Source organism: Papaver somniferum, chromosome 8, assembly GCF_003573695.1.
Source record: "Papaver somniferum cultivar HN1 chromosome 8, ASM357369v1, whole genome shotgun sequence".
NCBI lineage: Eukaryota > Viridiplantae > Streptophyta > Magnoliopsida > Ranunculales > Papaveraceae > Papaver > Papaver somniferum.
In genome coordinates this window covers 37,460,684-37,470,088 of record NC_039365.1, presented here as the reverse complement: position 1 = coordinate 37,470,088, position 9,405 = coordinate 37,460,684, and the positions used below count along the sequence as shown (strand labels likewise).

Here is a 9,405-nt window from a genome sequence, read left to right as displayed (position 1 = left end):
AGAAATCAATAGGTTTTATTTGGTTGAGTCGGCCTTGATTTGTGATTGCTTACCCTTTCCAATTTAGGAAATTCTTTTACATGCCTGAACATAGAAGAGACCCTCTAGGTCGATTTATTAGTTCTAAGAATCTCGATTACCTTAACTTAGAAAGTCCGATTTTTGAAAAATCTAGTTTTGATCGTCCGTCTTTTACTGAGGAGAGAATCCCTATTACTCCGATATATCCAGAAATAGCAACTTTGAAAGCTTTGTTGAATCCTACTAGGACTACTCGTCCCTCGTGTAGCAGGTTAGCTGAAACAGAAACAAATTATGAACTTAAACCTGGGACCTTACAGATGCTCCCAATATTTTTAGGGAAAGAAAATAAAAACCCCTATTTCCATGTTAGGGACTTTGAGAAAATTTGTAGTACCCTAAAGATTAGAAACATTGATGATGATGCATTGAAACTTAGGTTATTCCCTTTTTCCCTGAAAGATAAAGCTAAATCGTGGCTATATAGTTTGGATTCCAGGTCAATCGAAACATATGAACAACTTACATCTGCCTTTTTGAAAAAGTTTTTCCCTAGGCACAAGACATCGTCTATTAGGACGCAAATCTGCAGGTTTTCTCAACAGGAGGGAGAATCTTTGTATAGGTATTTGGAAAGGTTCAATGATTTTTTAACACAATGTTCTCATCATGGTTTTGAAAAGGTTAGGTTAGTTCAGATCCTTTATGAGGGTTTAGATTATCCCACCACAACCATAGTAGAATCTATGTGTACAGGTGGGCTTGAAAACCAAATAGTTGATGAAGCGATAACATTTTTGAATGAAATCGCCGAAAATACCCAACAATGGGAAAATAGTAAGGAACCCCAGGAAAAAAATTCTTCTAGGCAGAGGAAACGTCAATAGTGGCTTTGAATCAGATGCCAAAATTACTGCTATAGCAAAAAGGTTAGAAGCTTTAGAAGTGGGTCACACTAGTGGTAGAGTGGAGCCTTTTTGGGAAGGCTAGAATAGTGAAGAGCAAGCCAATGCTCTTTATAATAACTCTAAATTTGATAATTGTCAAAAGTTTGACCCATATTCAGAAACGTATAATCCTGGTTGGAGAAACCATCCAAACCTTTCATGGTCCAAGGGCCAGAGGTCAAGGTCAGTTTAGTAATTTTAATGCTCCCCCAGTTTTTGGTTCAAATAAGAACTCTTCAGGTCAAGCTCAGTTTCAGAACCCTTCAGAGAATAGAATGACTATCTTAGAGGAATCTCTTAGTATATTAAGAAAGAGTCAGGATATGTTAGCACAAAGCCAGGAAATGTTAGTAAAGATCCAAGTTAGTTTTCAACAGGAAACCAAGCAGAACTTTCAAACTAATGCTCAGACCCTTGCTAAGTTAGAACTTCAAGTCGGCCAAATAGCTAAGACCTTAAGTGAGAGAGATAACGGAAGGTTCCCTAGTCATACTAATCCAATCCTAGAAGAGTTCATGAAGTAGGTGCAAAACCATCGAATCAGTTGAATGCTATTAGAACTCTTAGGAGTGGTAGAGTAGTAGACAATCAGGTAACCATGACCGATAGTGAACATACTGTAGTTCACCCCTCAATATCTCACCCATCAGGACCACCACTAACTGAGGGGACTGATAAAATTTCTGATGATGCCAATTCGGTTCCTGAGAGGTCTGATTTTGTGCCTAGAGCCCCATTTCCCCAGCTATTAGTACCAACAAAGAAGAAATTGAACTTTAATGACATATTGGAGGTTTTTAAGCAAGTTACCATAAACCTTCCTTTATTAGATGCAACTAGGAAAATTCCTGCTTATGCCAAGTTCCTTAAGGATATGTGTACGCGAAAGCGAAAACTTAGCGTCTATAAGAAATACTTTTTAGATAGTCACGTAAGTTCAATCATTCAGAACACCACAACTCCAAAGTACAAAAACCCAGGTTCCCCTACCATTGCTTGCACAATAGGTAACTTCCGGGTAGAAAAAGCTTTACTTGACTTAGGATCCAGTGTGAACTTACTGCCGTACCATGTGTACTTACAGCTAGGACTTGGTAAAATGAAACCTACTCAGATGACACTGCAGTTAGATGATAGATCTGTTAAAATTCCTCGAGGTGTTATTTATCCAGTTGATTTTGTTGTGCTAGATACCCAACCTGTCCCCGACCCAGAGAACCAGATACCTGTGATTTTAGGTCGCCCATTTTTAGCTACGTCTAATGCGATCATTAACTGTCTAAACGGTGTGATGAATTTATCTTTTGGTAATATGACTATGGAGATGAACATTTTTAATGTCAGTAAGCTACCTTATGAGCTAGATGACACGTGTGTTGAAGAGGTGAACATGATAGAAACCTTAGTTCAGGAGTCATTACCAAACATTTTATCTGAAGACCCATTAGAAAGTTGTCTATCCCATTTTGATTTAGATTTTGACGACGATAGCAGTATTGAACAAGTAAATACTCTATTAGATTCTACCCCTGAGTTAGACACTGATAGATGAAAAGCTAGGTTCGAACAATTACCAGCTTCTGAGACTTCCTTAATTCCTTCTTTAGAAGAGCCTCCTAAGTTAGACCTTAAACCACTACCCGACACTCTAAAGTATGTGTTTTTAGGCCCATCTGAGACTTTACTTGTGATTGTAGCTTCCGGTTTGGATAGTGATCAGGAAAGTAGGTTAGTGAATGTACTTCAAGATAATAAGGAAACTTTAGGGTGGACTATAACAGACATTAAGGGTATAAGTCCTACTGTGTGTATGCATCAGATTCATTTAGAGGAAGACTCCAAACCTTCTAGGGAGATGCAACGTCGACTAAAACCTAACATGAAAGAGGCAGTTCGAAAAGAGGTGCTTAAGTTGTTAGATGCGGGTATTAGATACCCAGTTTCAGACAGTAAGTGGGTCATCCCCGTTCAGGTTGTCCCAAAGAAATCAGGTATCACTGTAGTCCAGAATGATAATAATGAGTTAATCCCAACCCGAGTGACCACCGGATGGTGTGTTTATATTGACTATAGAAAATTGAACAAGGTCACAAGGAAAGATCACTTTCCCCTTCCTTTTATCGACCAAATGCTAGAGAGATTAGCTGGGCATAGTCATTATTGCTTCTTAGATGGCTACTCTGGTTATAATCAGATCGTTATTTCCCCAGAAGACCAATAAAAAACCACTTTTACCTGTCCCTTTGGTACTTTTGCGTATAGACGCATGCCTTTCGGGCTATGTAATGCCCCTGCGACTTTTCAGTGTTGTATGATGAGCACATTTTCTGATATGGTAGAATGGTTTTTAGAGGTCTTTATGGATGATTTTTCGTTGTTTGGTTCATCTTTCGATGAGTGCTTGCATCATTTGATATTAGTGTTGACTAGGTGTAAGGAAAAGAATTTAGTGCTTAATTGGGAAAAATGCCGTTTCATGGTTAAAATCAGGAATTCTATTAGGGCACATCGTTTATTTAAAGGGTATAGAGGTAGACAAAGCCAAAGTTGACCTTATTAAGACTTTACAGGTCCCAAAAACCGTAACAAATATTAGGTCATTCCTAGGGCATGCAGGTTTTTACCGTCGATTCATTAAGGATTTTAGCTTGATTTCTAGACCTCTTTGCAATTTGCTTGCAAAAGATGTTAAGTTTGTATTTGATGATGCTTGTTTGGAGTCTTTTGAGAAGCTTAAGAATTTACTCACTACTGCCCCGATAGTCCAGGCACCTAACTGGAACTTACCCTTTGAAATTATGTGTGATGCTTCAGATTATGCTATAGGCATTGTGCTAGGTCAGGGAGAAAACAAATTACTTCATGTAATTTACTATGCTAGCAAAGCTCTAAATGATGCAAAAATAAACTATACAACTACCGCGAAGGAACTGTTAGCCATCGTGTTTGCCTTGGATAAGTTTAGATCCTACATATTAGGTTCTACGATTGTAATCTATACTGATCATGCTACTTTGAAATACCTTTTGTCTAAAAAGGATACTAAACCTAGATTGATTAGATGGATCCTTCTGTTACAAGAATTTTGTCCAGACATTAGAGACAAAAAGGGTGCAGAAAATGTAGTAGCATACCACTTGTCTAGGCTAGTTGTTAGTTCCCCTAATAATTCCCTTCCTATAAGGGATAGCTTTCCTGATGAACAATTGTTCTCTGTTTCCCAATCACCTTGGTATGCAAATATAGTGAATTATCTTGTTACTGGTCGAATGCCTCAACATTGGGGTAAACAAGATTGTTATAGGTTTTTAGCCGAGGTTAAGCATTTCTTTTGGGACGATCCTTATCTGTTTAAGTATTGTCCAGATAAGATTATTAGGAGATGTGTACCTGAGAGTGACCAGTCCAGTATTATCTCCTTTTGTCATGAACATGCATGTGGAGGTCATTTTAGTGTTAAGAAGATTGCTTCTAAGATATTGCAGTGTGGATTTTACTGGCCTTCGTAGTTTAAAGACTACCACGGTTATTGTGTTTCTTGTGAGTGTTGCCAGAGGTTAATTAGGGACCATTTCCCGTGGAAATATGATGCCTTTGAACCCTATTTGAGTGATTGAGGTCTTTGATGTGTGAAGCATTGATTTTATGAGTCCGTTTCCTAATTCTTTGGGTTATCTTTACATACTTGTCGCTGTAGACTATGTGTCTAAGTGGGTTGAGGCGGTTCCGTGTAAAACAAATGACCACAGGGTCGTAGTTCAGTTTTTGAAAGAGAATATACTTACACGTTTTGGTACACCGCGATCTATAATTAGTGATGGAGGTTCACACTTTTGTAATAGACCGTTGTTCTTTTAATGAAACAATATGACATTACCCACAAAGTAGCTACCCCATATCACCCACAGACTAGTGGTCAGGTAGAGGTCTCCAATAGGGAAATTAAGCGTATTTTAGAGAAAACAGTTAATCCTAATAGGAAAGACTGGTCGTCGAGGCTTACTGATGCGTTATGGGCTTACCGTACTGCGTTTAAGACACCCATTGGAATGTCACCTTATCGTTTAGTGTTTGGCAAGGCATGTCACCTGCCTATTGAGTTAGAACATAGAGCCTATTGAGCTATTAAGAACTTAAATTTTTCACTTGACAAGGCAGGAGCTCACAGAAAGCTCCAACTCAATGAGTTGGACGAGATCCGTAGAGATGCATACAATAGTACTAAGGAGTATAAGATCAAAATGAAACTTGTGCATGATAGGAATATTTTACGAAAGTCATTTTCTCCAGGTCAAAAAGTTCTTCTGTATGACACTCGTTTGCATCTATTCCCTGGGAAGTTGCGCTCTCGGTGGACCGGTCCTTTTATGGTCCGCACTGTTTTTCCTCATGGCGCTATTGAGATTGAGACACCATATAGTAGTAGTTTTTCAAAGGTTAACGGTCAAAGATTGAAACCCTTTTTAGAACCTTTTCCTACAGGTGATGTTGAGGAAGTCCCTCTGATTGACCATCGGGGCGGTTTGTATGTTGTATATTATTTTTGTAGGTTTTTGGTTACACTTCGCCCAGGTACTATCTTTCCGACTTCTCTCTTTACTATTTCCTCATGTTACTTATCTTTTTGGTACCGTTCTTTAATTAGAAACATTGAGTACAATGTTAGATATAAGTTTGGGGGTGGGGTAGAAACTTTTTGTTACCTTTTTGTTGCAATAAATAAACTCCAGAGCCTAGAAATTTATGCTTATTAAGGATGACACTAACCAATCTAAGTGGATGGAAACATCTTGGTTGTAGGAGTTGAGGAACCAATCTGATTAGATGGAAACATCTAAAGACTCTATTCATAAAATCACAGAGATCAGGTGTTATAAGTAACATGGTAGTTTCGTCGTATCTCGTTGAGTCCTTTTCACTTCTATTTTTATTTTGTTTTCTTTTTAAGATACGTTTCTCTAAGTGATTAGGTGGGGCTCACGAATCAAGTTGTTACCACTACTAGGGTGAAATAGAGTGATTGAGATACCCAAAATGGAAAAACAAAATTGGGGGTATTTGATGGACACATTTTTGTGTTCGATTTGTCTCGATTCTATATATTGATAGTGTTTTATGATGGTGTTTTATGTTGTGTAGGTATTTTTGGCCAAAAAACATTTTTAGAAAAATCGGCTCGAAAAGTTGTCTAAAGCACCCAGAGAAAGTGGTATTGGCACCCGCAATTTGGATAAGGGACACCTCTAGAGCACCCCCAAAGGCACATGCTATCGGCACCCCTAGTCTGGTTAGGAGAGACCCTTTCTTCTTCACACTGGACAGTTTTTGGCGGGAAAACTGAATTCAAAAAATTCAGTTTGCAGCGTGATTTGCAAAGGCTACTATTTGGAGATATAAGTGGATTTGCTGCTCGAAATGAATTAGGATAACCTTGTTTTTGTCAAACAGAGGAGAGGAAATATCGTCGGAGTTTGGTGAATATGTGAAGGATTGGGAGAGGATTTTACGCTGGATATAGATGTATTTGGTTTTGTTTGAGTCCTGAGAGGAGTTTGCATTGTTTGGGTAACTCAAGAGATGCGTGAGAAGCAAAACAGAGAAGTAAAGTTATTATCGGACATTTTGGTTATATGTATGGGAGTTTGCATAATTCTGAGGAGTTTACTATTCTTGGGATGCTGGTTTACCTTAATTGGAGTGCTGACAACTCAATTGGATGCGTAGAGAGGAATCAAGAGGGTGAAAAATCCTGTAACTTTTGGTTGAGGTAACCGAGAATATTTCTTGGATTTACTCGAGAGATTTTGGGTCTGCTGGCTATTTATAGGTTGGGTCGAGTCACAAAAAGGGTTACGTACATTTTGGGGCAATTACAGAACAAAAACACCAAGTTGCAGAGCGAGATACACCAACAGGAGAAGAAGAAGAAGATGAAGAACAATAGACCAAACAAGACAGTTGTTTCTTCAGTCTTAATATTTGTAACAGTGCTACAGTGCTTACAACAGTTCTCTGTAACAGTTCAACTTTTGTAACAGCTGGCTTGTAGCGCTGGTACAACGTTGCAAACAGTCTGTTTTATTGCTTTTCATCCTTTTAATCATCTTTTGAGCCATAAACACATATTTTGAGATCATGATTAACCAGAGGAGCTAAACCCCATTGTTGAGGCGATAAAGAAAGCTATTTTTCCAACAAAAAGTGGTAAGTTCTATTTTATCTATTTATTTACAATTATTTTTATGATTATTTGCCTTGATTGAAAATTGTTTGAGTGATTTTTGTTAATCAATTATTATTTCTTTTGTTAGAGCATGCTTAGACCTAGGTTTTTGATGTTCTATGCTTCGGATTTACACTTGTTATTTTGGAAATCTACACGTTGCAACAGTTTAGAATCATAATGAACGAAAAAATTGCATGAATATAAATATTGGATTAAATCACTTTGAATTTGGAAAATAGTGGAATCTTAGCCTCAGTGTTCTTTTAATGTTGATATCAACTTTGTTAGTGTTTGCTATAATTATTAATGAGTTTTTCTATTTTAGTTTTAGAATTTAAGTCTAAAGTATCCTCCACAAGTTCGAGAAACGAATCTCTTTTTACCACTATCTACAATACACATCATTTAACGGTTCTACCAAAACAAGTTTCGGTTCTACCTCCATGTGGGTACTAGAATTAGTCACGCTAGTTACCAAAACAAGTTTCTGGCGAGTACCTTCGGCCAGAAATTCGATTTCCAGGAAATTGTACTCATGAGCTGTATATGTTCTCTTACAGAAGTCACTATTGGTCAGACAACTCAGGTTGCTAATGTTCTGTCCGAGTCTGCGGAAGGTACTTGCCTTTATCGCTTATTAGTTTTACTTGCTTTGGGACTTGGAACTTCGTCTTATATAACTACTTTCATGGAAGCCTGTGGGTGCCAGAGGCGGAAGAGAATAGGTCTTAAGACAAAGTTCCAAGTTCCAAAGCAAGTAAAACTAATAAGCGATAAAGGCAAGTACCTTTGAGGTCTCCTATACCATCAATTACTCGGCAGAGTATTTTTATGGAATAAAGATAAATACTCTTGACTAATTGATTCACATCCCTAGGATTTTTCTATCATTGAAACTCTACACTTGCTTTTTTTTTTCTCTAACATAGTCTTTTCTGACGGATGTTTAGGAATGTAGAAGATAAATAGAGCAAAAGTCTGGTATCCAGGCAGGTAACTCGGGGACAAAGTTCCAAAAAAGTAAAACTAATAAGCAATGGAGGGAGTACCTTCATCAGTCTCCGCACGAACTCGAGCACCTTCTCCATTCTGAGCAAGGGAGAGACCATCTGCAAGAGAACACATGATAATAATTCAAAACCAGGGAACCTAAATCCAAGAATCTGAGAGTAGTTATCTTAGACGAAGTTCCAAGTTCCAAAGCAAGTAAAACTAATAGGGCTTTTTAATAAAGTGGTCATGTTTTTGTAATGTATTTCACAAAATGGCCGTTTTTTTGAATGTTTATATAAAGTGGCCGAGATTGACCTTTTCCATCCGTTTTTTTCAAAAAACTGTTAACAGTCGTTAAATACACACGTGTCAGTTAACCTCCTTAGTAAAAGACAGTTTAACCCTTGGTGAGTCAGTCTGGATTGGTGAGTCAACTCGCCTGAGCCATATTCAAGCCATTATACTCTTCACCCGTGCACAGTCCTAGCATACATCTAAGTTATTTCTGTATCTTCTCTGCAGCACAACAACACATTGTTTTGTTATCTTGGACCTGCAACCCATTGCAATTTCATTTCAGCTACACCGACACCTATAAGCTCCACTAAAACCACATCAACCTTCAATAGCACCACAAACTCGTATACTACAATTCCAACACCACCAGAACTACTTGATTTCTCTTCAGCCAAGACTCATTCAAACAAAGCCATCCTCTTACTCTCCTTATCATCTTAACTGACATCGAACCTAGTTATAACACTAATGTCATCTCAGTTTCATCTTCCTGTAATGAACAAGAGAAACAAATCAAACCCATTAATCCTTGCATTTTGTTGAACTTAGAACCCCTGCAACAACTTCATGATCACAACATGAGCCAACATATGCAGCCACTTCTCATTTTCTCCCTGTAACAACCACCAATTGCAACTGCACCTGCGATTTCATTTCAGCAGCAACATCATCTTCTTAGCCAATCAACCACAACAACTCTTCTTCCTTTCTAAAAAACAACAACACCACATGAGTTATCATCTCAGCTCAAAACTACTCACAACTTGAGCTCAACTCAAGCAACTTTTCATAACCTGGTTATTGCTTGGTTAACAACTATCCATTTTACATCCTTGCCAGTGACTACCAACACCTGCTCATCATAAACTAAAGCAGCAGAACATCAAAATCTCTTAATACTTGTCAATTTGAATTCAAGAA

General features: G+C 38.0%; 1 pseudogene; it reads right to left on the bottom strand.

Moving 5' to 3' along the window:
- Positions 1–597: 597 nt before the first annotated feature.
- On the bottom strand, positions 598–697 carry LOC113307136 (annotated as a pseudogene).
- Positions 698–9,405: the final 8,708 nt, after the last annotated feature.